This window comes from Saccopteryx leptura, chromosome X (assembly GCF_036850995.1).
Source record: "Saccopteryx leptura isolate mSacLep1 chromosome X, mSacLep1_pri_phased_curated, whole genome shotgun sequence".
Classification (NCBI taxonomy): domain Eukaryota; kingdom Metazoa; phylum Chordata; class Mammalia; order Chiroptera; family Emballonuridae; genus Saccopteryx; species Saccopteryx leptura.
Window position 1 is genome coordinate 35,995,703 of NC_089516.1, and position 22,904 is coordinate 36,018,606.

At 45.0% G+C, this 22,904-nt stretch overlaps 1 protein-coding gene across 1 annotated transcript in view; it reads right to left on the reverse strand.

The window, feature by feature from the left end:
• Nucleotides 1-22,904, reverse strand: part of MPP1 (MAGUK p55 scaffold protein 1) — a 54,062-nt gene that overhangs the window by 30,355 nt on the left and 803 nt on the right. The window lies entirely within an intron of this gene.

Here is a 22,904-nt window from a genome sequence, read left to right on the forward strand (position 1 = left end):
TGCAGGAGTCTGTCTGACTGCCTCCCTGTTTCCAACTTCAGAGAAATACAAAAAAAAAAAAAGGTTAAGTGGTTACCAGGGGGAAGCTGTAGGGGGGAGAGGAGTAAAGAACAAATACATGGTGACAGAAAATGATTTGACGTTGGATGATGGGCTTGCAATGCAATCAACATTTCAAATGCTATAGAGATGTTCACCTGAAACCTATGTACTCTTCTTTTTTTTTTTTTTTTGTATTTTTCTGAAGCTGGAAATGGGGAGGCAGTCAGACAGACTCCTGCATGCGCCCGACCGGGATCCACCCGGCACGCCCACCAGGGGGCGATGCTCTGCCCATCCGGGGCGTCACTCTGTCGCGACCAGAGCCATTCTAGCGCTTGGGGCAGAGGCCAAGGAGCCATCCTCAGCGCCCGGGCCATCTTTTGCTCCAATGGAGCCTTGGCTGCGGGAGGGGTAGAGAGAGACAGAGAGGAAGGAGAGGGGGAGGGGTGGAGAAGCAGATGGGCGCTTCTCCTGTGTGCCCTGGCCAGGAATCGAACCTGGGACTTCTGCACACCAGGCCGACGCTCTACCACTGAGCCAACCAGCCAGGGCCTATGTACTCTTCTTGATCAATGTCATCCCATGAAATTTAATCTCAAAATAAAAAAAACCCTGAAAATAAGATAGATGCTCTAAAGCAGTAATCATTAGGAAAATGCAAATCAAAAGCACAATGAGATGCCATTTCACAGTGATCAAATGGCTACTATTGAAACACACACACACACACACACACAAATAAGTAGTGTTGGTAATGATGTAGAGAAATTGAAATGGAATTTAAAATGGTATAGCTACTATAAAAAAACAGTGTGGTAGTTCCTCCAAAACTTAAAAATAGAACTGCCATATAACTCAGCAATTCTAGTTTGGGGTAAAACCCCAAAAGAATTTAAAGCAGGGTCTTGAAAAGATACTGTACACCCATGTTCACAGCAGCATTATTTATAATAGCCAAAGGTGAAGCAACCCAAGTGTCTACTAACGGATGAATGATTAAACCAAATGAGTTATATACATAGAATGGAATATTATTTAGATTTAGAATGGAAGGAAATTCTGACACATGCTACATACAACATGGATGAACCTTAAGGGTATATTACTTGAAATAAGACAATCACAAAAAGACAAATATTGTATGACTCCATTTATATAAGGTAACTAGAATAGTCAAACTCATAAAGACAGAAAGTAGAATGGTGGTTGCTAGGGGTGGGAAGAGAGGGAATAAAGTTGCTTAATGAGGCCCTGGCCGGTTGGCTCAGCGGTAGAGCGTCGGCCTGGCGTGCGGGGGACCCGGGTTCGATTCCCGGCCAGGGCACATAGGAGAAGCGCCCATCTGCTTCTCCACCCCCTCTTCCTCCTTCCTCTCTGTCTCTCTCTTCCCCTCCCGCAAAGAGGCTCCATTGGAGCAAAGATGGCCTGGGCGCTGGGGATGGCTCCTTGGCCTCTGCCCCAGGCGCTAGAGTGGCTCTGGTCGTGGCAGAGCGACGCCCCGGAGGGGCAGAGCATCGCCCCCTGGTGGGCAGAGCGTGGCCCTGGTGGGCATGCCAGGTGGATCCCGGTCGGGCGCATGCGGGAGTCTGTCTGACTGTCTCTCCCCGTTTCCAGCTTCAGAAAAATACCAAAAAAAAAAGAAAAAAAAAAAGAAAAAGAAAAAAAAAGTTGCTTAATGAGTATACAGTTTCAGTTTTGAAAGATGAAAATCATTGTTAAGATCGATTGTGTAACAATGGGAATGCACTTAACACTGCTGAACTGAACACTTGTTACAATGGTAAATTTCTCTGTTATGCATATTTTAGTAGGTTTAAAAAATATGTTGTAATTGAAAATAAACACAAAGGAGTTCTTTAAAGGGGAAAAAAAGCATAGGGGAAAAATAAATGTTGATTCCCACCTCATTTTATAGACAAAAACCAATTCCACATGGACTGCAGCTCCTAAATGTGAAAGGTAAAACAACCAAGCCTGGAGAAGAAAACGGCGTACCTTCATAACCTTGGAGTAAGCAAAATATCTTACATACAACAAAGAAGATCTTAACAGGGCCCTGGCTGGTTGGCTCAGTGGTAGAGCGTCGGCCTGGCGTGCGGGGGACCCGGGTTCGATTCCCGGCCAGGGCACATAGGAGAAGCGCCCATTTGCTTCTCCACCCCCACCCCCTCCTTCCTCTCTGTCTCTTTCTTCCCCTCCCAAGCCAAGGCTCCATTGGAGCAAAGATGGCCTGGGCGCTGGGGATGGCTCCTTGGCCTCTGCCCCAGGCGCTGGAGTGGCTCTGGTCGCGGCAGAGCGACGACCCGGAGGGGCAGAGCATCGCCCCCTGGTGGGCAGAGCATCGCCCCTGGTGGGTGTGCCGGGTGGATCCCGGTGGGGCGCATGCGGGTGTCTGTCTGTCTCTCCCCGTTTCCAGCTTCAGAAAAAAAGAAAAAGTAATAAAAAAAAGAAAAAAGATCTTAACAGTAAACTGAGAACTAAAAATATAACTAGTTTAAAATTAAGAACATCTGATCTTTAAAAAAACTTCCCTGAAGTAGGCAAAGGTTTAGTAGACATGAAGAGAAATGGTTTCGTAGACACAGCCAGCAATAATCATATAAGCGAACTCTGACTTCAGCAAAACTAAAACTCACCAAAAGACACTTAAGAAACTGAAAAGGCATGACACAGCCTGAGAGTAAAAATTTGCAATATTTCCATCTGACAAAAGACTTGTGTCCAGAACAAAAAAATTACTCTTACAAAGGCCCTGGCTGGTTGGGTCAGTGAACAAAGAACAGTGTGGTGTATGGATGTCCTGGGTTCGATTCCCTGTCAGAGCACACAAGAGAAGCGACCATCTGTTTCTCTCCTCCTCCCTCTCCCCCTTCTCTCTCTCTTCCCCTCTTGTAGCCAGTGTCTCGATTGGTTTGAATGTCTGCTTCAGGTGCTGAGGATAGCTCGGTTGATTCACGCATTGGCTCCAGACCAAAGTAGCTGCGGCAGTGGCGGGGGGGGGGGGGGATCCCGGGTCAGAGCGCATGCGGGAGTTTGCCTCACTATCTCCCCTTCTCTCACTTAAAAAATAATAAGTCTCACAAACTCAATAAGATGACAAAACAATCAATGATGAAAAGATAGACAAAAAAATTGAACAGGCTCTTCACCAAAGATGACATATGAACAGCCAATAAGCACATGAAAAAGTGCTCAGCATCTCTGTAACCAGGGAAATACAGGATGCCGCTAAATACCCACTAGGAAGGCTAAAATGAAAAGGAGAGATGATACCAAATGAAGTGACTCTCACGCTACCACTGGGAATGCTAAATGGTGCGGCCACTGTGAAAAACAGCTTGGAAATTTCTTATATAACCATACATTTACCCGATGTCCCAGCCACCCCACTCCTAGGTATCTACCCAAGAGAAAAGAGAACAGATGCCCACAAAAAGACTTGTATATGAATGTTCATACCAGCTGTGTTCATTATAGATGAAAAGTGGAAACAACCCAGGTGTTCACCCACAGGAGAATGCATCAATCACTGTGGTACAACCATACAATGCAAGAGTTCTCAGCAATAAAAGGATTCAACTGCCAATACATGCAGCAACATGGATGAACCTCAAAAGCATTATGTTGAGTGAAAGAAGCTTTATATAGAAGAATGCACAGTATATGATACAACTTATGATGTTTTAGAACAAGCAAAACTACAGTAAAAACAAAACAAAACAGTAGTTGCCTCTGGCGGGATGGGAAGGGACAGACTGGGAAGGGGCATGAGAGAACTTTCTGGAATGCTGGTAATGTTCTATATAGTGACAGGGGTTTGAGTTACACAGGTGTATGTACCGTATTTGTTAAAACTCATCCAGTGCATTGAGTGTATGTGAATTCTATCTGAAAAAAAAAAAAAAAAAAGAACCCTAAAGAAATACTGAGCTGTAGCCAATGATATGCATGCTGAAGCTTTCAGGGGTGAAATGTTCTGATGTCTTCAACTTACTTTGAAATGAAAAAAAGAAAAGGTGGTGAGATGGATGTCTTTTGGATAAATAGATCATAAAGCAAACATAGCGAAATGTTAATTGTGGAATTTAGGAGATGTGCCTAATGTTACTATAAAATTCTTTCATCTTATCAGTAAATTTGAAAATTTCAAACAAAATATTGGGAGGAAATGGCATTAAGAGAGTGAAGAGGCAAGCCATGGAGCAGGGCGGGACCTGGACCCCTCAGGCCCTGCAGGTGGGAGAGCCCCGGCAGTCGCCACCAAGGGGCCCAGACATTTCACTGCCCCTCAATAGACACACAGCCATGTATGTGCGCCGAGCAGACACACGGCCATCTATGTGCGCCGAGCAGACACACGGCCATGTATGTGCGCCGAGCAGACACACGGCCATCTATGTGCGCCGAGCAGACACACGGCCATCTATGTGCGCCGAGCAGACACACGGCCATCTATGTGCGCCGAGCAGACACACGGCCATCTATGTGCGCCGAGCAGACACACGGCCATGTATGTGCGCCGAGCAGACACACGGCCATCTATGTGCGCCGAGCAGACACACGGCCATCTATGTGCGCCGAGCAGACACACGGCCATCTATGTGCGCCGAGCAGACACACGGCCATCTATGTGCGCCGAGCAGACACACGGCCATCTATGTGCGCCGAGCAGACACACGGCCATGTATGTGCGCCGAGCAGACACACGGCCATGTATGTGCGCCGAGCAGACACACGGCCATCTATGTGCGCCGAGCAGACACACGGCCATCTATGTGCGCCGAGCAGACACACGGCCATCTATGTGCGCCGAGCAGACACACGGCCATCTATGTGCGCCGAGCAGACACACGGCCATCTATGTGCGCCGAGCAGACACACGGCCATCTATGTGCGCCGAGCAGACACACGGCCATCTATGTGCGCCGAGCAGACACACGGCCATCTATGTGTGCTGAAAGACATGGGCAGCAATGTCATCACCGCACTTTTGGTCCTCAGCTCATATTCAATATTCAGCAACTGTCCCAGTTCTCTTTTTCTAGACTAGAATCCAATCCAGGATCACGCACTGTGTTGAGTTTACACATCTCTTTTTTTATTTCATTTATTGATTGATTTTTAGAAAGACATGGAGAGGGAGGGTGAGAGAGAGAAAAACGTTGATCTGTTGTTCCACTTATTTATGAATTCATTGGTTATCTCATATATGTGTCCTGACCGGGGAGATCAAATCTGCAACCTTGGCATATCGGGACAATGCTCTCACCAACTGAGATACCTGGTCAGGGATGTGCACATCTCTTTAGTCACCTTTAATTTGGAAAATGTCCTCAGCCTTTCATGACCTTGACATTTTTGAAGAGGACAGGGCTACTGTTTTGTAGACTCTCAGTTTGGGTTTGTCCAGTGTTTTCTCATGATTAGACTGAGGTTATGCATCCCATAGATGATCATTCTTTTTCTCCTTGAAATGCTCCATCTCAGTCTTCTTTGCTGGCTCTTCCTCATTTTTTTTTACTGTATTAATGTTGAAGTAGCCCAGGTCTTAGGGTAAACACTATGACAGTAGAAAAGGCCAAGTGGAAACTTTTAAAAGTACCCCCTCCTGCCTAACCAGGCGGTGGTGCAGTGGATAGAGCGTCGGACTGGAACACAGAGGACCTAGGTTCAAGACCTCGAGGTTGCCAGCTTGAGCGCGGGCTCATCGGGTTTGAGCAAGGCTTACCAGCTTGAACCCAAGGTCGCTGGCTTGAGCAAGGGGTCACTGGGTCTGCTGTAGCCCCACGGTCAAGGCACATATGAGAAAGCAATCAATGAACAACTAAGGTGCTGCAACGAAGAATTGATGTTTCTCATCTCCCTCCCTTCCTGTCTGTCCCTATCTGTCCCTCTCTCTGTCTCTATCTCTATCTCTGCCACACAAAAAAGAAGTATCCTCTCCCAGCCGCAGATAAAATATTAAATCAAAAACAACATGGAGGAGGGGGAACAGGCTGTGCTTGGTTTATGGAAGGGTAAACTGATATTTGAGTACAAGCTGAGAATGGATGGCAGCTACATTCCAGCCACATCTAGGGCATCCCTCACAAACAGTGGGGCTGTGAGTGGTGTGCCTTGTTATACACTTTGTGGGGAATGAGAAGTGGGAATCAATTTCCTCCCTTCCTTCCTCCCCCCTCCCCCCTCCCTCCCTTCCTCCTTGTAAGTGCCCAATGCTCTATCCAAGGGCCTAGGGAAAAAAGAATTAGAATATCAGAAACAAGGAGTTTAGAAGCTTGTGGATGAACATGTGTTTCACACGATAGGGTGTGCTCCTTACAAAATAATGTATTTTAATTTTAATTTACTTCATCCTAAGAGGTCAGCAGAAACTCTGATAAGATGGTGTCATTTGAAGTAGTGTAACTTATAGGGTGGCTTCAAATGAGGGAAGTACTAAGAAAGAAAAACTGCTTTGTGTAGCAACTAGATTCACATGAAACCGAGTCACATGGCATTGCTATTAGAACAGAATTGTCTAAGATAGGGTTGTATTTAGAAATCCGACTTATATCTGTAGGCACAGAACTCCACATCAAGGTTCTTGATAGTAGATGACTCAATAGTATAGTTAGCACCGCATCTTATGGGGGTATCCTGGCATACAGACACCATGTAGCAATAAAAAGGAGGTTCTGTGGTTAACCTTGAAGCTATATCGTTAAGGGGGGGGGGAAAGGCTATGCTATCATTAGCATAAATAGTGATAAAATTAATATATTCATATTTGTTGTGAATGCATACACTATCTCTGGAAGGAGACACAAATAACAGTGATTGCTTCTAGGAAGGAGAGTCAGATGGCCACAAGATGGGGTGAAAAGGAAATTGTATTCACTGTGTAGCCACTTAAATCTTTATTTTTTAATTTTTTAAAGACTTTATTCATTTTAGAGGAGAGAGAGAGAGAGAAGGAGAGAGAGAGAGAGAGAGAGAGAGAGAGAGAGAGAGAGAGAACAGGGGGAGGAGCAGGAAGCATCAACTCCCGTATGTGCCTTGACCAGGCAAGCCCAGGGTTTCGAACTTGCAACCTCAGCATTCCAGGTTGACACTCTATGCACTGCGCCACCAGTTCAGGTGACTTAAACCTTTCAAAGTATTTACTATATGCATGTGTTACTGCAATAAAAGACATCAGAAAAAGAAAAAAAGACAACACAGGTTACAAATCTTAGGTGAGCCTTTGAAAAGAAATATACACAAACTGTTGGGGTTTGAGTACTGATTCATTTTTTTTTTTAAAGGGGGATTTCAAGCAGGTTCTAATCCTCTTTTTTTTTTTTTTCCTGTATTTTTCTGAAGCCGGAAACGGGGAGAGACAGTCAGACAGACTCCCGCATGTGCCCGACCGGGATCCACCCGGCATGCCCACCAGGGGGCGACGCTCTGCCCACCAGGGGGCGACGCTCTGCCCACCAGGGGGCGATGCTCTGCCCCTCCGGGGCGTCACTCTGTTGTGACCAGAGCCACTCTAGCGCTGAGGAGCCATCCCCAGCGCCCGGGCCATCTTTGCTCCAGTGGAGCCTCGGCTGCAGGAGGGGAAGAGAGAGACAGAGAGGAAGGAGAGGGGGAGGGGTGGAGAAGCAGATGGGCGCTTCTCCTGTGTGCCCTGGCCAGGAATCGAACCCGGGACTTCTGCACACCAGGCTGATGCTCTACCACTGAGCCAACTGGCCAGGGCCGAGTACTGACTCTTTTAACTAACAGCTGGGTAGTTCTGGGCAAGTTTCTTGACCTCTCAGTGCTTCACTTACAACAAATGTGGGCTGTTGTCAAGATGTTGTGCAAGTCTATCTGTAGGATGTACTAAGATACATTTAGAATCCTGAAAGATCCCTGGCCGGATAGCTCAGTTGGTTGGAGCATCTTCCCGAAGTGCAGAGGTTGCCAGTTCGATCCCCGGTCAGGGCACATGCAAGACCAGATTAATGTTCCTATCTCTCTCTCTCTCTCTCTCCTTTCCTCTCTCTAAAATAAATAAAATAAACATTTAAAAAAAGAACCCTGAAAGACACTGCTAAAGAAAATGTTAAGCAGTAAAAATTTCATGCACCCCTTCAGTTTCAATTAATTCCTATACAGGCAACCAAAAATCTATTATTCCTAAAAGCTCTACAAAGTACAATGCTTTCTATTCTGGCAAAATATAATTTTTGTTAGTGACTGATTTGGATTCAAGTTGGCAGCCTAGACGTGTGTGCACCCCAGACCCTGTTTAAATGAGAGCAAAGGTGACAAGGAAATAGAAACACATTAAAAAAAAGAAAGAAAGAAAAGAAAACATGAGGAAGTCATCAGGAATGAGAGATTTCAATAACTTTCTTGGAGATGGAAAGCAGATGGGGGAATGGTCATTGATCAAGCATAGTTGAGACAGCAAAGCCTGGAACGTGCACATAGGAGGAACTGGCTGGGGAAATTGTGTCATTCTGCAAAGCACAACCATCTGGGGCTCCAGAGACCCTGTACAGAGAAAGAAAAAAATGAGCTTAAGGTGAAAACATCTCCCAAAAAGCTGCCAATCCAGTCACTCCCAAGGCAGGAGGAAGGAAAAAGAGCCAGGACAATGGTATCTGTTCCAGAACTTCTCCAGTGCACATCTGCTCATGCCTCAGTGGCCAGAACTACAGAACAAGGCCATCCCAGGCTGCAAAAGGCCCTGAGAAAATAAGAATTGAGTTGGGGCCCTGGCCGGTTGGCTCAGCGGTAGAGCGTCGGCCTGGCGTGCGGGGACCCGGGTTCGATTCCTGGCCAGGGCACATAGGAGAAGCGCCCATTTGCTTCTCCACCCCACCCCCTCCTTCCTCTCTGTCTCGCTCTTCCCCTCCCGCAGCCAAGGCTCCATTGGAGCAAAGATGGCCCGGGCGCTGGGGATGGCTCCTTGGCCTCTGCCCCAGGTGCTAGAGTGGCTCTCCGCAACAGAGCGACGCCCCAGAGGAGCAGAGCATCGCCCCCTGGTGGGCAGAGCATCACCCCCTGGTGGGCGTGCCTGGTGGATCCCGGTCGGGCGCATGCGGGAGTCTGTCCGACTGTCTCTCCCCGTTTTCAGCTTCAGAAAAATACAAAAAAAAAAAAAAAATGAGTTGGGCATCTTGCCATCCCAAACAAAATCAGGGAGGACTGGGATAAGCAAGAAGTGGGATGTCTGACTGGGTGGTAGCACAGTGGATAGAGCGTCGGCCTGGGACACTGAGGTACCAGGTTTGAAACCCCGAGGTCACCAGCTTGAGGGGCAGGCTCATCTGGCTTGACTATGGGCTCACCAGCTTGAGCAGGGGGTTGCCAACTTGAGCTTGGGATCATCTACATCAGGGGTAGTCAACCTTTTTATTCCTACTGCCCACTTTTGTATCTCTGTTAGTAGTAAAATTTTCTGACCGCCCACCGGTTCCACAGTAATGGTGATTTATAAAGTAGGGAAGTAACTTTACTTTATAAAATTTATAAAGCAGAGTTACAGCAAGTTAAAGCATATAATAATAATTACTTACCAAGTACTTTATGTCAGATTTTCACTAAATTTGGCAGAATATATCTTTATAAAACAACTGACTATAGTTAAATCTATCTTTTTATTTATACTCTGGTTGCTCCGCTACCGCCCACCATGAAAGCTGGAACACCCACTAGTGGGCGGTAGGGACCAGGTTGACTACCACTGATCTACATGATCTCGTGGTCGCTGGCTTGAGCAAAGCATCACTGGCTCAGTTAGAACTGCCCCCAACCCCAGTCAAGGCAAGTAGGAGAAGTAATCAATCAACTAATGTGATAAAGCTAGGAGCTGATGCTTCTCATGTCTCTTCCTCTCTCTCTTTCCCCTCCCTCCCCTGCAAAAAAGAGTGTGGTAAAGCTGTTTGGTCAGAAGTGGCTGCTAAGGCTGTCCTCTGCAGGTAGGCACGTGCCCTCTAGGCCATTCCCTACTGCTCCCCGGTACAGACGTCAAGTGTTGTCTGCTCATTCCCCTGCATCTGGGACGTTACTTTTCTTACATACAAGCAGCTTCACTCACCTGATCCACCTAGGTTACACTGAAAGCACCTCTTAATAACTTTTAAAAGTCATATACGTGCCTGACCTGTGGTGGCGCAGTGGATAAAGCGTTGACCTGGAATGCTTAGGTCGCCGGTTCAAAACCCTGGGCTTGCCTGGTCAAGGCACATATGGGAGTTGATGCTTCCTGCTCCTCCCTCCCCCTTCTCTCACTCTCTCTCTCTCTCTCTCTCTCATTCTCTCTCCTCTCTAAAAATTAATAAAAGAAAAAATTTTTTTTAAAAAGTCATATACGTGATGTAAAGGCACAGGCTCTGGAATAGCTAAAACAATTTTGAAAATAAAGACAGAAGAAGGAATCAGTGTACACAGTTTCAAGATTTACAGAGTTACAAGTAATCATGAATATGTGGTACAGACCCAAAGATCAATAGAACAGAATAGTGAACCCAGAAATAAATGCACACATATATGGCAAGTTGATTTTGACAATGGTGAAAGGTAGGCTTTTCCACAAATGGTGCTGGAGCAATTGAATACCCTAGGCAAAAAAAAAAAAAAGCAACACTACCCTAAAATGCACACTTTATCAAATAGATCTTGGACTTAAATGTAGAGTGTACAACTGTAAAACTTTTTAGAAAAAAAAACAGAGGACAGCTTGACCTGCGGTGGCATAGGGGATGGAACATCAACCTGGAACACTGAAACTGCTGGTTCCAAACCCTGGGCTTCCTCGGTCAAGGCACATACGACTAGCAATCAATGAACAACTAAAGTGAAACAATTATGATCTCATTCCCTCTCTCTCTAAAATCAATAAATAAAATCTTAAAAAAATTAAATGTACTATTTTAATATATATATATGAGACAACTGTCAGGATTTAGGTCTAGACAAAGAATTCTTATGCCTGGCACCAAAAGCAGAATTCATAAAAGGAAAAATTGATAAACTGGACCTCTTAAAAAGAACAACAACAAACTTTTGCACTGTGAAAGCCTGTGTGAGGATGATAAAAAGACAAGCTATGGACTAATAGAAAACATTAACCAACCACACATCTAACAAAAGTTCAGCATCTAGAATATATAAAGACTGATCAACACTCAATAATATAAACAATCTAGGAAGATGAACAGAAGATATGAACAAATATCTCACTAAAAGGATGTGTAAGTAAAGGACGACAAATGAGGATATGAAAAGACGTCGAATAATTGTCAGGGAGAAATGTAACTAAAACCACAATGAGAAGCCAATATATACTTATGAGAATAGCTAAGGTTAAAAAGTAGTGACAACACTAGCCAGACCAGGTGGTGGTGCAGTGGATAGAGCATTGGATTGGGACGTGGAGGACCCAGGTTTGAGAGTCCGAGGTCACCAGCTTGAGCATGGGCTCATCTGGTTTGAGCAAAGCTCACCAGCTTGGACCCAAGGTCGCTGGCTCGAGCAAGGGGTCACTTGGTCTGCTGAAGGTATGCGGTCAAGGCACATATGAGAAAGCAATCAATGAACAACTAAGGTGTTGCAACAAAAAACTGATGATTGATGCGTCTCATCTCTCTCCGTTCCTGTCTGTCTGTCCCTATCTATCCCTCTCTCTGACTCTGTCTCTGTAAAAAACAAACAAACAAACAAACATCCTCTCATTGGCCTGACCAGGCGGTGGCACAGTGGATAGAGTGTCCGACTGCAATGTGGAGGACCCAGGTTTGAGACCCAGAGGTTGCCAGCTTGAGTGCGGGCTCATCTGGTGTGAGAAAAACTCACCAGCTTGGACCCAAGGTCGCTGGCTTCAGCAAGGGGTTACTCGGTCTGCTGAAGGCCCACGGTCAAGGCACATATGAGAAAGCAATCAATAAACAACTAAGGTGTCGCAACGAAAAACTAATAATTGATGATTCTCATCTCTCTCCGTTCCTGTCTGTCTGTCCCCATCTGTCCCTCTCTCTGACTCTCTCTCTGTCAAAAAAAAAAGTGACAATACTAAATGCTGGTGAGGATGCAAAGTACTGAATCTCTCATCCATTGCTGGTGAGAATGTAAAATGGTGTAGCCATTTGGAAAGAGAGCTGGGAATTTCATTGAGAAATGTTCACACAAAACCTGTAAATGGGCCCTGGCTGGTTGGCTCAGTGGTAGAGCGTCAGCCTGGCGTGCAGGAGTCCCAGGTTCGATTCCCAGCCAGGGCACACAGGAGAAGCACCCATCTGCTTCTCCACCCATTCCCCTCTCCTTCTTCTCTGTCTCTCTCTTCCCCTCCCACAGCCAAGGCTTCATTGGAGAAAAGTTGGCCCGGGCACTGAGGATGGCTCTGTGGCCTCTGCCTCAGGCGCTAGAATGGTTCTGGTTGCAACAGTGATGCCCCAGATGGGCAGAGCATCGCCCCCTGGTGGGTGTGCTGGGTGGATCCCAGTTGGGCGCATGCGGGAGTCTGTCTGACTGCCTCCCTGTTTCCAACTTCAGAAAAATACAAAAACAAACAAACAAACAAACAAAACCTGTAAATGGCCTGACCTGTGGTGGTGCAGTGGATAAAGCGTCAACCTGGAAACGCTGAGGTTGCCAGTTCAAAACCCTGGGCTTACCTGGTCAAGGCACATATGGGAGTTGATGCTTCCTGCTCCTCCCCCCTTCTCTCTCTCTCTCTCCCTCTCTCTCTCTCTCTCTCTCTCCCTTCTCTATAATGAATAAATAAAATCTTAAAAAAACAAACAAACCTGTAAATGAAGGTTCACAACAGCTTTATTCATAATACCAAAACCTGGAAACAACCAGAATGGCCTACAATAGGTGCCCAATTCAGCAGACTCTGGTCCATTCTAACCATGCAACACTTCTCAGCAATAAAAAGAAATAAACTATTAATATACCCAACAACCTGGGATGGATCTGAAAGACATTCTGATGAGTGAAAAAAGCCAATCTCAACAGGTTGCATACTATACGATTCCATTTATATAACATCCTTGAGATGACAAAATTATAGAGATGGAGAACAGGTTAGAGGTTTCAAAGGTTCGGAATGGTGGGCTGGAGGGGAAGTGTGATAATAAAGGGGTAACACCAGGGAGGGAAGTCTTTGTGGTGATGGAACAGTTCAATTTATCCAATCTATTCAATATTTTAATCATAGTGGTGGTTATGTATATCTACACATGACAAAATGACATAGAACTACACTTACACATCATACAAATATCCAAGCCATGGTTTTGACAATGCGCTGTTATTGAGCTCCTAGTAGAGTTGAGCTTATTACATAAAATAACTAGCAGAATGGCTTGTTTGCAACTAAAGAACTATAAGAGAGTTTGGTACCAAAGAAATGGTACAGGCAACAGATCCTTGAGAAATATGCAATATACAGGATCAGTTTTCAGACTATGAGATTCCCACTCATTCTAGGGAGGGAAAGTAGGAGGCCATGATACACAGTGATCAAACAGTTCCTTGACGCACTGCCCATGGTGACCTGGGACCATGTGGTAATAACTCTTCAAAGGTAGGTAGCTAGTGCCACAGATCCATTTAAAGGACATGAGATTAAATATCTAAGAGGGCCTGACCTGCAGTGGCGCAGTGGGTAAAAGCATTGACCTGGAACACTGAGGTCGCCAGTTCGAAACCCCGGGCTTCCCTGGTCAAGGCACATATGGGAGTTGATGCTTTCTGCTCCTTCCTCCCTTCTCTCTCTCTCTCTGTCTCCTCTCTCTAAAATGAATAAATAAAAAAATCTAAAAATAAATAAATAAATAAAATAACCAATAAAAAAAAAAAGATAAATATCTAAGAGGATTCAAGAAAACCAGAGGAAAAACAGTATAAAGTTTGAAGGAAGAATTCCTTTTCTCAAATTGACTATCTGTATTATTTTTATATTTTTATGACATGCATGTATTAAAGATTGAGTCTATAGCCTGACCAGGTGGTGGTGCAGTGGATCAGGTGTCGGACTGGGACTGGACATGGAGGACCCAGGTTTGAAAGCCCGAGGTTGCCAGCTTGAGCGTGGGCTCCTCTGGTTTGAGCAAGGCTCACCAGCTTGAACCCAAGGTCGCTGGCTTGAGCAAGGGGTTACTCAGTCTGCTGTAGCCCCCCAGTCAAGGCACATATGAGAATGCAATCAATGAACAACTAAGGTGCCGCAACAAAGAATTGATGCCTCTTACCTCTCTCCCTTCCTAGATATCTGTCCCTCTCTCTGTCTCTCCCTGTCTGCCACACACACAAAAAAGATTGAGTCTATAGAATGAGGAATTCAAGGACCACTGATAAAATAATTGCTGCAAAAAATTATGGTGTCAAATCTCACATTCCTTAATGCAAAGCACGAAATAAAATTAAGGACTTTCCTTGAGCTTGATTTATGAATCTCTTATCACTAGTAATTGTGGGGCCGAGAAAGCTGAAAACAAAACTTGGAAATTACTTTTATGGGTTTCTCAGAAACCATCATTTTATGTGTTGGTAACTATAGCAGTATATAGGTGGTTATAAAGGTTGGCAACATGAATCATATTATTTTATCATGTGCTGTAAGATATAATCAATAAACCATTTATGATGCTTCACTTGTGTTTTCAGACTTGGTCAAGCTCAGTATAATGTTCTAAGTAATGACAGATTAGAAAGTCTTAGTCCACAGAATACAAAATGACCTTTGAAAGGGGGAGAAGCCTACATGATAGTGCACCTAGACAAGGCAGATAAAGTTCTTACTCAGCTTTATTACAAAGATTGATTTTAACATGTCAGCTTTTAAATTAAGGACTCAGGAAAGCTTACCAGAAGCAGAACACATTCCAGTCAGAAAAGTTCAAGAGTTGCTATCCCAAAGGTTGGTCTTTCGAAAGTGCTTATCCATCAAGTCATTCCCCTTCACGATAATTATGAGTCACTGTCATACTCACCCAAAAGTTACAATGATGACTAAGGTATACAGAAATCTCCAACGTGGTAAGTAAAGAACCAGCTTGCAATAGTAAGGCTTCCAAAAGCCAAAGGACAATCTGAACTTGTCCCTGACCACCCTGTCTTCCTGAGACACACTCTACCCAGCCTACTAAGTCCTCCCCTGTCTTCAGTGAAACTTCTCTCCGAAAAGGGATAGTTTCTCCTCCACCACACCTTACAGCAAATTTCTTCAACTAGGGCCCTCTATCTTCTCGCTACAGGAAATTATAGCAGCGATGATATGAAAAGAGATACAGTTACACTAATGTCTGTGTGTACATATGTACACATACACACAGAGTAAAGGCAATTGATTACTTAATTCAATCTGTAGGTTGAGACTACATTAAGTGCAGGAGAGCTGGACATAGTTAAGTCATGGTCTCTGCCCTTCATCAGCTCATTGTGATGAGAAGAAAGCCTTCATTCATTCATTTATCCAACATAGATGATGAATGGGAAAAATATTCTCCATGGAGTTTAAGACTGGCTTAAACTGCAAGTGCTCAAAGGACACAGACCAAGGTTGTCAGCTTTCTTCAAAACTAGCAAATGGAGCATCAGAGAGGCTTTCAAAATGGTGAAAAGGATGGCCTCTGTGGGGGAAAGAGGGAAAGAAGACAGGAAGTCCTGGGGACAGACCAAAGAGAAGTCTGATGTTCAATCTGTAGAACTGGGATTCAGATACAAGTTCTGCCTAATGAAGTTAAATCCCAGTCCACCTGCTGCACAACTGGAAGAGACTGGGCTTGGGAGAAAGGGGAAAGTATCTGTCTTTGACTCAGGATAACTAACTTGTCCAGATCGACAACTTAAACTGCAGTCTGTCCCCCTTATTTGTCCAGTCCCAGTGCCACATACCAGGCACCTGTCCCAGCTCCTTGATCTTCTCTAACTTGTCCCCTTTGCACAGCTGGTAATACAGTCCAATGTGCTCCGTATGTTTTACTTGTTTATTCTGTTGATTGTGCCTCCCCAAGCTGTAATGTAACTTCCACACAGGCAGAGATCTTTGTCTGTTGTCTTCACTTATGAACCCAGGCACCTAGAACACCACCCACTCTAACGGGAGCTTGTTCAACATTCACTGATGACAAGAATAACTACCAAGGCACGTACTGCTATTTTTTCAGTTTCACCACCACCATCACCACGGCCATCTCACCATGACTGTCAGTCACCACCACCATATGACTGGTAAGTGATATGAGCAATGTTGACAAAGGATAAAAGTCAAAGGTACTGGACTCCATTTTTCAGAGTTCTTGTCATCTTGAAACTGCCACCTTCATCTCCAGGGGTCATGGGAAACCCCAGGGCTCTGGTGGACCTGCCCCCCACAAATGATAGGCAGGGTAGGAATGACTCTGCTTAAAGATGACTGCTCAGCTTCAGGAGAAACTGGGGAGTAAACACAACTGTACATCTGGCCTTTGCTCTGCAGCCTCTTGGCCTTTAATCCTACAAACTGCTGGAGTGGCAAGCCTGCTGCTCTGAAACCCCCTCGGGAGGGAGGAAACATCTGCAACAGGGTTCAAAGGGCAGAGGTAGTTGCTCAAAGGAAGTTGTGATTAAAAAGGAGATGAAAAACAAACTTGGTGAGGGGAGTGAGAGAATGACTAAAGCAGGGGCAATTAAAGTTGGTTTTCTCATTCAAACAATCAAATTACAAAAGAGTGACAGTGAACACAGGAAAAACAAACATAGTTCAAGCCTACGGTTAGGCTCTCTGCCAACTCCACAAAGACTCGGGAGAAGGCCCAGACCAAGAAGATGAATGATCACCAAAGAGAGCAGACCCTGTGAACTGCCCACAACAGCTGCAAGCCTCCCACAACCCGGGGCCTAAGGGCATGCCAACACCCCACTCTTTGCCCTAGACAGATCCTATTCCACTTTGGAAAAAACAAATCCAAAAAACAAGACAACCTATGAGAAAACTAAGAGCATTAGAAAGAGATTAGCACTGTTTAAACCACTAATGACCAAGAGCAAGGGAAAAGAGTTTGGGGGATAGAAAAAGACCTAAGAGTCAGGACTTTCTGGCAACTACAGTCTTAAAAATTATACATTAACTAGGTGCATTGTTTCTCAGGCAGTAAATCCATCTGAGAACACATACATCAATCCAAAGGCCAAGTCTCTAAAGATCTTTTTCCAGTGTGCTTTATCCACCCAGTGTACTATGTACACAGGCAAAGGCTTCTCTTTCCACTGAAGGAAAACAGGAAACAACACAGAAAGAAACAGCAGACTGCAAAGCCTGATACTGCCATTACACCAGCAGCCAGACTGTGTATATCAGGGGTCCCCAAACTTTTTACACAGGGGGCCAGTTCACTGTCCCTCAGACCGTTGGAGGGCTGGACTATAAAAAAAAACTATGAACAAATCCCTATGCACACTGCACATATCTTATTTTAAAGTAAAAAACAAAACGGGAACAAATACAATATTTAAAATAAAGAACAAGTAAATTTAAATCAATCAACTGACCAGTATTTCAATGGGAACTATGCTCCTCTCACTGACCACCAATGAAAGAGATGCCCCTTCCTGCGAGGGCCGGATAAATAGCCTCAGGGGGCCGCATGTGGCCCGCGGGCTGTAGTTTGGGGACCCCTGGTGTATATACATCATCAGTGAAACCCTCATCCCCATTTCGTGTGAAATGGTTTAGAAAATTGTCTGAAGTTAAAGGACTAGTAAGTTTCAAACTCTTAGGACTTACATTAAGAGCATGGCCTTCAGAGTTTGTGAGGGTCAAAGGAGAGAATGCAGGCACAGCACCTCCCAAAATGTGCGGCACAGAGGTGGCTTTTTATGTTAGGGGCACAAAAGGGTATTAACAGAAGTTCATTCCTACCAGAGCTCCTCCCTTGGGGTCCAAGCATCGAGGGCCTTTTCTCCACACAGCTTGGGCAAGCTGAGCCCTGTGGGAGTTCAAATCCCCCTGAGAATACTAGTACTTATCTAAGGACGATTTATGCAGGTGCTTGAGATACAGCAAAGAGTAAGAGATGAGACACTGTGCTCACAAAGTGGGCATTCCAGTGGGTAGCTTCAACCACTAAACATTCTGTGCATTAGACAGAATAGCCAAAGTGTGATGGAGGAAAATAACCCAGAAATGGGGCAAGGGGGTTTGCGATTTTAAACTGCATGTCCGGAAAAGGCCTTGCAGATAGGCGGCTTCTTAGCCAAAAAAAAAAAAAAAAAATTATGTATTTTGTTCATGTATATTTCTTTATATGAAGGGGGGAAAAAGTGAAGAATCAGAAAGTAAAATTTTAATGTTACGAAAGTTGTATTCTGGTTCCCTAATTCAGAGCTTTCTTCCTGTTCCCCATCCCCTGCCCCTCCCCCCCCACAGCTGCTTTTGAAAATGTCCTCTTGCCTTTCTATACCCCACACCCAGAGTCCTCCTTTTTTAGCAACACTGAAAGTTTTGAGCAAGTTACTGCTTAGGGACAATCTCTACACCAGGGATCGGGAATCTTTTTGGCTAAGAGAGCCATGAATTCCACATATTTTAAAATGTAATTCTGTGAGAGTCATACAATGACCCGTGTATGTTACGCATTATCCAATAAAAATTTGGCGTTGCCTGACCAGGCGGTGGCGCAGTGGATACAGCGTCGGACTGGGATGCTGAGGACCCAGGTTTCAGACCCCGAGGTCGCCAGCCTGAGCGCAGGCTCATCTGGTTTGAGCAAAAGCTCACCAGCTTGGACCCAAGGTTGCTGGCTCGAGCAAGGGGTTACTCTGTCTGCTGAAGGCCCGCGGTCAAGGCACATATGAGAACGCAATCAATGAACAACTAAGGTGTCACAATGCGCAACGAAAAACTAATGACTGATGCTTCTCATCTCTCCGTTCCTGTCTGTCTGTCCCTGTCTATCCCTCTCTCTGACTCTCTCTCTGTCTCTCTAAAAAAAAAAAAAAAATGTGGTGTTGTCCCGGAGGACAGCTGTGATTGGCTCTAGTTGCCCGCAACCATGAACATGAGAGGTAAGAAATGAATGGATTGTAATACATGAGAATGTTTTATATTTTTACCATTATTTTTTTTTCTTAAAGCTTGTCTGCGAGCCAGATACAGCCATCAAAAGAGCCACATCTGCCTCGCAAGCCATAAGTTCTCGACCCCTACTCTATACCGATGAAATGTCAACTGATTTAGTCTTCCTTACCCCAGGGTACATTTCACAATATCTCAAGACATTTTTGATTGTCAAAGCTAGGGAGAGGGGCAGGTAATACTTTTCACAACAAAGAATTGCCAGACTCAAATATCAATAATGCCAAGGTCAGAAAAAAACCTAATTTAAGGTAAATTATCTTGACCTGGAATATCAAATTCAGTGTCAGAGAACAAATGAGTTAGAAAAAGGGTTATCTTTCATTTAAAATATTGACAGAATTTACATGATAAAACTTTAACCTACTTAGCCTCCAAGTGGTCACAAAGACACCAGATTCTTATCTGCAAGGTACACCCAGCCCTTTAGTTTCGAAAGGCAGTCACAGAGTTCCTGGAAGGGAAGGAGTCACACAGGCTGAGATCATACCTTGTACTGGGAAAGTGGGGAGAGGACTAAATAATTTGAAAACTACACTTTATTTTCGTTGCTAGTCCGTTTTTTGATGTGGGTTAGGCCTGAGTGACTAACTACAGGACTTAAGGAGACCTGGGAATGATCTGCCTTTGTGCCCAGGGGACTGCAAGCAAAGCCTTTGTATGACGAGGACTGTATGCCCTCTATGAACTTTCTCTACAATCTCAACTCAAAGTATTGAGTTGATACTTTTCATCTCGCTCCCTTTCTGTCTGTCTCCCTCTAGCAAAAAAAAAAAAAAAAGAAAAAGAAAAAAAAGAATCAATCTGTGTGCTGTGAAGCTGTAGGAGTCTGAGTCTTTCACAGAAAGGCCCATACAGCTTGAGTGAGGGGTCAGTGGCTTGATTGTCCTACTAATACTTTTGTCTTAAGTATTATTTAAAGCAGTACTTTTCCCATAACCTGGCTTTAACTAGGTCGAGAATCCCTGAAAATTCACTCAGGCCTAACCCACATCAAAAAACGGACTAACAAATCAGACGTAGGTGAGTTTCCACTAAGAAGACCCTTCTATCCATTCTTAGGCCATCAGATGCAGCATTACTCCACAGTGGTCATCATTCATTCTGACCTAATAATACTTATGGTGCTGAGGCTACAAAGTAACTAAGTAAGGACACAGAGGCAAGAGTAGCGTGCTGTGAAGCTGTAAATAAATAAATTTACAATCAATTTTATGTGCACTAATAGATACTATTGTAAAGAATAAGGCCAGAGAGAACTGACAAAATTAATTTCTCCAAGGAAGGAACTATAATTAAATATGGAAGACAGGCCACAGTTCAAACCCATTGCAAAATTATCATTTGACAGTATTTTTTCAATATTAGATGTGGACTACTGTTAAAAGTGAAACCAATAGGGGGAACTCAAGAGTTACAATTTTAGCTTGAGTAATGGTGGCTTTGGTTATAGTCAGCGGGCATAATGGTTAATGCAAGTAAAAGCTTTGTTCCTAGAACTGGGATACCTGAATAGGACTACAGGACTTAAGGAGACCTGGGAATGATCTGCCTTTGTGCCCAGGGGACTGCAAGCAAAACCTTTGTATTACAAGGACTGTATACCCTCTATGAACTTTCTCTACAATCTCATTAACTACCCACCCTTTACTTCTCCCTATAACAGGGTTGCCTGGGGATAGGGGGTTGAGATGATTTGGAAATGTATCCCCACCTCCCCAGATGGCTGGCCATCTGAATAAAGTGCCCATAAAGACTCAATTTCTGGCCTGACCAGTGGTGGCGCAGTGGACAGAGCATCGAACTAGGACACTCAGGTCCCAGGTTCAAAACCCTGAGGTTGCCAGCTTGAGTGTGGGCCCATACAGCTTGAATGAGGGGTCAGTGGCTTGAGCACAAAGGTCCCTGGCTTGAAGTCCAAGATCGTTGGCCTTAGCAAGGGGTCACTGGCTCAGCTTGAACTCCCCCCCCCCCACGCATATGAGAAGCAATCAATGAACAACTAAGGTGCTGCAGCTATGAGTTGATACTTTTCATCTCTCTCCCTTTCTGCCTGTCTCCCTCTAGCAAAAAAAAAATAAATAAAAAGAATCAATCTGTGTCTCTGAATTGATGATAGGCAGCACAAACTTGGATATTTTCTGGTTTCAAAGCTTTGAGTTTTGAGTCTTTTAAAGTTTTACACAAAGCAATCCCCTTAAATGAAGCCTTCAGCAACACAATTTTATGAATTTCATTAAAGCCCAAAACTTCTGCATAAGGTTTTCCTGCTTCTTGCCAGGGTAGGAAAACGTGTTGACTGCTACTGGACAGGCAGGCAGCTTTCACGCAGGGGTCCCCAAACTTTTTACACAGAGGGCCAGTTCACTGTCCCTCAGACCGTTGGAGGGCCGCCACATACAGTGCTCCTCTCACTGACCACCAATGAAAGAGGTGCCCCTTCCAGAAGTGCGGCGGGGGGCCGGATAAATGGCCTCCGGGGCCTCATGCGGCCCGCGGGGCTGTAGTTTGGGGATGCCTGAATGGATGTCCCAGTGCTGTTGTTCAACGTACCAGGCGGTTTGAAGTGCCTGACAAGCATTACCTCAGGTAAATACCACGACAACCCTCCAAGAAGGTTCATTTTACAGAAAAGAAAAACCTAAGGCACAGAGAGCTTCAGCAGCTTGCCCAAGGCCACACAGCAAGAAGCAGAGCCTAATGTTGGTAAGTAAAGACTGGTTAAGAGCCCCAAAGGCAAGGTGAACCTCAAAAGATAAGAATCAGCACGTCTGTGGGGTCAAGTTATCTGTAATTACATGGAGATCCTCCCTCCAATGTCCATACCTTGGCAGATCTGGATACTATTTCATGCAAGGATTTAGTAAGTTTTCATATTTCACCTTCTTCAAATCCTTTAATAATTAAAACAAAACAAATGGGCTAACCCATAGAACATATCCAGTATTTTAGAATAAACTCACACCTCCACAAAAACTGCTGTTTACTCAGACATTGCACCCACAACATAACTTTTTTTTCTTCACACACACACACACACACACACACACACACACACAGACATGGAGAGAGGTGAGAAGCATCAACACATAGTTGCAGCACCCTAGTTGTTCATTGATTGCTTTCTCATATGTGCCCTGATGGGGGTGTGGGGGGATCCAGACAAGCCAGTGACCCCTTGCTCAAGCCAGCGACCTTGGGCTTCAAGCCAGCGACCTTGGGCTTCAAGCCAGCGACCTCTGGGCTCAAGCCAGCAACCTTTGGGCTCAAGCCAGCAACCATGGGGTCATGTCCATGATCTCATACTCAAGTCAGCGACCCAGTGCTCAAGCTGGTGAGCCTGCGCTCAAGCCAGTGACCTCAGGGCCTCGAACCTGGGTAGTCCCAGGCGGATGCTCTACCCACTGAGAAACCGCCTGGTCAGGCAACAACACAACTCTTGTCGTGATAGGGTCTCTTTTAAAAAAGGCAGACAATCTCTTAACCTGCCCATAAAGTTTACACTAGGTCTGGTTATGGAATTATAGATAGGGCTCACGTTATGTTGAGTGAAAGGAGCCAGCACTCTGTTGGATTCTGTCTCTCTCTATCTGGACATTCACTAGTACCTAGCCACCATGCTGAGAGGAAGGCCAGGCCATAAAGAAGGGCCACTGGAATGTCTTCTGGCTGATGGCTCCAAATGACAGCCAGCCTCAGCCTCCAGATGAGTGAAGGAGTGAGCATTCTGGTGGCTGCAACCCTGCTTGACAGACCTTGCGGGACAACCTTACCTTGCTGGTAC